Here is a 6,672-nt window from a genome sequence, read left to right on the forward strand (position 1 = left end):
ACAGACGCAAAAGGAGGGTGAATCCTATTCCAGCATGATCGGGAACCTCAGATAATTAGCCGTGCCGTGACAGGGCATCTTAGACCATTTTCACAAGAGGAGGGGATGTAGCCACTGACAACGGTGTTGCCCTTGCATAAAGCCAGCCATGGAAAGGAGTAAGACTGATTGGATGAAGACAGCAAGAAAGCAGATGTTCAGAGGAACGAAAGCATATCTATGCGCTTATCTGAAATTCTCACCAATGATCTACATAAGTATTTCTATCCTTATTTTATTATTAATTTCGAAAACCCCATTACTATTTTATATCTGCCTGACTAAGATCTACAAGATGACCACAGCTTGCTTCATACCAACAATCTCTCACGTTAGAAGCCACGTTAACCTAGTTAACGTGGACTCTAACGTGAGAAATAGGGGCACATTGGAACGTTAGTGACAATGGTAAGTGTCACTAATGTTCTCGAAGGTTGGCAAGCCTATGTTAAAAGAGCCACGTTAACTAAGTTAACGTGGACTCTAACGTAGGGAAGGAGGAGACTTCTCAACGTTACTGGGAAAGGTAAGTCCCAGTAACGTGTGCGAAGGGCATAGAGGCAACGTTAGTGGCAACGTTAGTGGCAACGTTTGTGCGACTAACGTTGAAGTTAACGTGGCTCTTACTTTGGTGAGGAACGTTAGTGAAAAAGGTGATTGTCACTAACGTTCTCGAACCCATATTTTCACTGAACGTTAACACCACTAACGCCCTGAGCTAAAGTCTCTGCCTACTTCACACTTTCTCTCTGCAAGTAAAGCCAAGCCCAATGAAGAAGAGAAGTGCTTCAAACTCAAGATCCAAAGGCCCATACCCAAGACTTGAAGAGCCAACTAGAAGAACAGAAGAGTAGTATATATAGGAGTAGCTTTGAATTAAATAGGGATTGGAAAATATAGGGAGCCTCTGGGCATAGAATTACTCTCTGTATTTACTTTCTCTGCACTTCTAGTTTCATCATGTATTCTCCATCTTTGTTTTCATTTTCCAAAGCTATGAACAACTAAACCCCTTTTATTGGGTTAGGGAGCTCTGTTGTAATTTGTTGGATCAATACTAGTTTTCATTATTCTTCTTCTATCTTTTCTCTTGATTTTACCTGAAAGCTTTCGATCTTCATCCAATTGGGTAGTTATCTTAGAAAAGAAGCTATTCATACTTGGATCTCTTCTGAACCTTGAAAGAGGAATGAAGAGATCATGCTAGAAATGCTTTCTCATGCTGGACCAAATTGGGTTTGGATGGATATGTGACTATAATCCTCTCAACACTTGATTTGGGAAATGCATGTGGTATAATCGGTGACCATACTTCATCTCTTCTCATGAGCAATTGACCAAGGAATTGGCTATTGATCAAGATTTGAGAGATTGAATTACAAAAAATTGTAATTCGATCACTTAAGATTGCCAAGGAGATCAATGAGTGCATTGATTGAGGAAGAGATGAAAATGAAATTGATCCGGAGAATGCAACATCTCCTAAGCCTAATGAACTCCCCATTTCTGATCTTACCCATTCTCTTCAATTTCTGTTACTTACTTTTATGAGCAATTCCCCCATTCCCATTTACAATTCTGCAATTTACTTTCAGTCATTTACTTTCAGTTGTTTAATTCTAGCATTTACTTTTTCTGCCATTTACCTTCCCGCCATTTTATTTTCTGCAATTCTCAACTCAAATTCTGGATTCGCTCAACTAGAACATTCCTCTAATTAAAGTTGCTTGATCAATCAATCCCTGTGGGATTCGACCTCACTCTATTGTGAGTTTTTACTTGACGACAAATTCGGTACACTTGCCGAAGGGAAATTTGTTACGAGACAATTTTTCCGTGCATCACGTGCCACGCCCGGCTCTCAAGTGGCACGCTCCCTTAGTGAAGCTGGCTTGTGATGACAAGTCATCTTAGCCTAGTTTCACTAGCCTTTTTCTTTTGTTTTCAATTGAATTATGCACTTTCTTGAGCTACAAGTAAGCTAATTTGGGTAAATTTTCATGCTTCCTTTGATTGAATCGACCATGTATGAATTCATGCTATTTCATGAGGTTTTATGCTATAATTGTCACATATTATGATAAAATGAATATCTCATGATTTTAAGCATAGCTTTGATGTGTTTGGTTGATTAATGATAGGTGAAGAAAGCTTGGAGAAAGGATGAAGCAAGAAGGAATGGCTAGGAGTAAAGAGAGGACAATGGAATAAGTGAAAATGAACCAGGAAGCAAAAAGTTGGACCAAAAGTTAGCCTCAAACTTTTGCACAAACTTTTGGGTGAAAAGTTAGCCCCAACGTTAGCTCCTAACTTTTGGGCTAACGTTGACACATGAAAGTTACTCCCTGGGCACCAAACGTTTGCGCCAACGTTAGCCCCTAACTTTGTGGCTAATGTTGGCATGAGAAAAACACTCCCTGGGCACCAAAAGTTTGCGCCAACGTTAGCCTCTAACTTTTGGGCTAACGTTGGCACATGAAAAACACAAAGGGGGAGCAAAAGTTTGCGCAAACATTAGCCCCTAACTTTTGGGCTAACGTTGGCGCCATAAGTGCACTAAGGAAGGCCAACGTTGGAGCAAAAGTTAGACCCCTAACTTTTGCACCAACGTGGGTATCAGCAAAACATGGGGGCTGATATGAAAAGTTGGACCAAAAGTTTGCCTCAAACTTTTACTCAAACTTTTACAAAACTCCAACCCGGTTCACTTGGTTCACTTTGGTTCCTCTCCAAACTCCAAGAGCAATCAACCAAGGCCTCTCTCAACCCAATTCCACCAAGAGCAAAGGCCCAACTCAAGGCTTGAAGATCATTTGAAGAAAGTGTATAAATAGGATATAATTCAAGTTCTTAGGGAGCTTTCCTTTTGAGTTTTCATAATAGTTTTCGGAGAGCTTTGGATATTGAGTGATCTTTAATTTTTTAGTTTCGGGGAAGGAGAATTCCACTCTCTTCCTCTTAGTTTTATTGCTTTCAATTTCAATTGCAATTGTCTTGGATCTTGGGTTGGAGAATTGAAGGAATTCTGTTTCAATCTCATCCGAAGATCTCTCTGTTTCTTCTACTGCTTATTGAATTTAATTTCTGTTAATTGTTCTTCATCTACTTTCTTTGCAATTTACAATTCCTTTGCTATTGTTCTTGTTGGATTTAGGAAGGCATTGAGATCTAGACTTGGTTATCTGGTCTCTTGGGTCCTGAGATCCGGATTCCCCATTTCCCATTCCCTGTTTACTGTTTTCATGCTTATTTACAATTCTGTTTTTAGATCTGGTTCAATCCAAGTGTTCTTTTACTTCTCTGTTGGTTGCAATTTACTTTCCCTCGTTTAATTTCTGCAAATCCAACTCCCAATTCCCTTTACAATTCAAGCTATTTACATTTCTTGCACTTTAAGATTCTGCAATTTCCATTTCTTGCGTTCTAAGTTTCTGCCATTTAATTTCTTGTTCTTTAAGATTCAGCATTTAAATTCCTGTTCTCTTTAATTTCATGTCAATTACCCATTCCCTTTACTTTCCATGCAATTTAAATTCTGCAAATCACAAATCACTCAACCAAATCTTGATTCGCTTTACTAAATCAACCACTAAACTAAAATTGCTCAATCCTTCAATCCCTGTGGGATCGACCTCACTCCCGTGAGTTATTATTACTTGATGCAACCCGGTGCACTTGCCGGTTAATTTTGGGTGTTTTAGAGAAATTCGTTTCTCCGCGAAAATATCCCATCAGCTTGGCGTGCCACGCCCATCTCTCAAGTGGCACGCCCCATGGTGCAGTCTTCCATCTCCTTCTCTGGCACTTTGAACTGGCATGCCACGCCCAAACCTGGCGTGCCACGCCCTCAGCAAAGTCTTCATTCTTCTTCTCTAGAAGGTTGAACTGGTGTGCCATGCCCAGACTTGGCGTGCTATGCCCTTATTAGAGCCTTCAATCTCTTCTCTAGAAGGTTGGCTTGGCGTGCCACGCCCATGTCTATCGTGCCACGCCCATGTTGGTGCATAGACATTCCCTTCTAGTCCAGTGAGCTGGCGTGCCACACCTAGGACTGGCGTGCCACACCTAGGACTGGCGTGCCACGCCCATGTTGTGAGCAAAGTTGGCATGCCACGCCCAAAACACCAAGTGGCACGCCCATTGATATTTGGCTTGGCGTGCCATACCCAAAGTCTCAAGTGGCATGCCTTCAATGAGGTCTTGACCCTTCTCTTCTGATAATTGGCCTGGCGTGCCACGCCTCAGACCTAGCATGCCACACCCTTGTTGGAGTCTTCCGTCACCCTTTTTGGTTAAGTGCACTGTCGTTCCACGCCCAGTCCTAAAGTGGCACGCCCATGATGGTGGTGTGGGCTCACAAGCTTGGCGTGCCACGCTGCTAGTACCAAGTTGCATGCCCATTGAAGTTGCTCTTTCTCTTATCCACTGGACCATTGTACTGGCGTGCCACGCCTTCATCTTGGAGGATAGAACTAGCGTGCCACTCCCAACTTGGCGTGCCACGCCCATTGTGAATCTTAGTCATCCCTTTTCTGGAGAATAGAGCTGGCGTGCCACCCCCAGCAATGGCGTGCCACGCCCATAGTGAATCATGGAGAGCGTTCTTTAGATATTCTATCTAGCATGCCACGCCCATAACACCAAGTGGCACGCTCTTGATAAACCTTCAACAATCCTTCCCTAGAAAAGATAACTGGCGTGCCACGCTTGGCCTTGGCGTGCCACGCCCATTGTAATTCTTCATGGATTCTCTTATGGAATTCATAACTGGCATGGCCCGCCTGGCCTTGGCGTGCCACGCCCATTGAAATTCTTCATGGGCTCTCTCTGGGAAGTATAACTAGCATTCCACACCCAGATTTGGCGTGCCACACCCATAATAATCCTTCAATTTTCCTTTCTAGAAATAATAACTAGCGTGCCACGCCCAATAGCTGGCGTGCCACGCCCAGTCAAAGATAGTGGCGTTTGCATGAAGTGACATACCTAGCACACATGCCCAGCTCCTTTTCTTGCTTTCTTCCTCTTTTGTTACTCTTTTCACCTGAAATCCAAGCAAGACTCATTTCAAAGCAATGTCCAACAAATTGATCATATAGTTCTTGTAAATGCATCAAATGAATGAGAATTCACTACTTCTATGGTCCTTTTAGATGAAAGAAAGAGGTAGATGACGCAAGTCATCACCTGTCCCAAGCATAGGTTCATTAAGTCTATGCTAAACCAGTTTGATTTTTCATACAGAACTATACCTCAAACACACCAATCACAGCCTCAGGCCAATCCCATAATCAAACACGCCCCTCGGCCCAAACAACTCATCCATCAACCAATTCATCACAAATTAACCAATCAAACACAATCACAATTAATGTAGTTCAAGCACAATCAAGAATAATTACAACAAGTATAGCAGTTAACATAAGGATTCACATAGGCAACCCAATTACAATATGCACACCTAAATAATGTAACATAGATGCATATGATGAATGTCTGTCCTACTAGCTGTGATATCACATTGTCTGTTCAACTGCCAACCCGACTCTTTTCCTTAATTTTGAAATTAAGTTTGGTATTTTCAATTTTTAGTCTTATTTGTTTTTGTTCTTAAAATTTTGAATCCTTGGCTTTATTTTGTTTAAATTTTTTTCTCTTTAATTTTTGAAATTAAGTTTAGTGTCTCCCTTTAGTAATTTTAGTTTATTCTTCCTTATTAATTTTCTTTTCTTATTTTTTGGAATTAGTGGTTTATTTTTCTTTATTGATTTTCGAAATTCTAGTATTAATTATTTAGTTTGTTTTATTTTATTTCTTTTACACAGGATGCCTCACTGGAAATTCTGTGCACTCTGACGTAGAGAGTCCCACCTTTTCTTATTTTCTGTTTGTTTATGAGCAGGAACAGGAACAAAGAACCCCTTCTTGATTCCGACTCTAAACCTGAAAGGACCTTAAGGCAGCGTTTGCAATAAGCTAGAATTTATAAGGCCGGTGAGAATCTCAGAGATACTTTTGAGAAGGAAATTGAAGAGGCTACTATGGATCCCAACATAATTAATGCTAATGTTGAGAATCCGAATGGTGATGAGCAGCCTAGAAGGATGCTTGGCTCATACACTGCTCCCACCCCTGATTTCTATGGAATAGTATTATGGTACCTCCTATAGGTGCAAACAACTTTCAGTTGAAGTCTCAGTTGATCACTCTAGTGCAGCAGAACTGCCAATTTCATAGACTCTTGGAGGAAGACCCAAACCTGTTCATTTCTAACTTCCTGTGAAGACTAATGGAGTGAATCTAGATATCTATAAACTGATGCTCTTCCCATTTGCTGTGAGGAACAGACCAAAGCAGTGGTTTGACACTTAGCCTAAGCAAAGCTTAGACACTTGGGACAAGGTGGTCAACAGATTTCTGACCAAGTTCTTTCCTCCTCAGAAGCTAACTAAGCTGAGGACAGATGTTCAGACTTTCAGGCAGAGAGATGGTGAATTCCTCTATGAAGCCTGGAAGAGATACAAGTTAATGATCAGGAGATGCCCTCGTGAAATATTCTCAGACTGGATCAGATTATAAATCTTCTATGATGGACTTTCAAAGATGGCTAAAATGTCTCTGGACAATTCTGCG

Source organism: Arachis ipaensis, chromosome B05, assembly GCF_000816755.2.
Source record: "Arachis ipaensis cultivar K30076 chromosome B05, Araip1.1, whole genome shotgun sequence".
Taxonomy (NCBI): domain Eukaryota; kingdom Viridiplantae; phylum Streptophyta; class Magnoliopsida; order Fabales; family Fabaceae; genus Arachis; species Arachis ipaensis.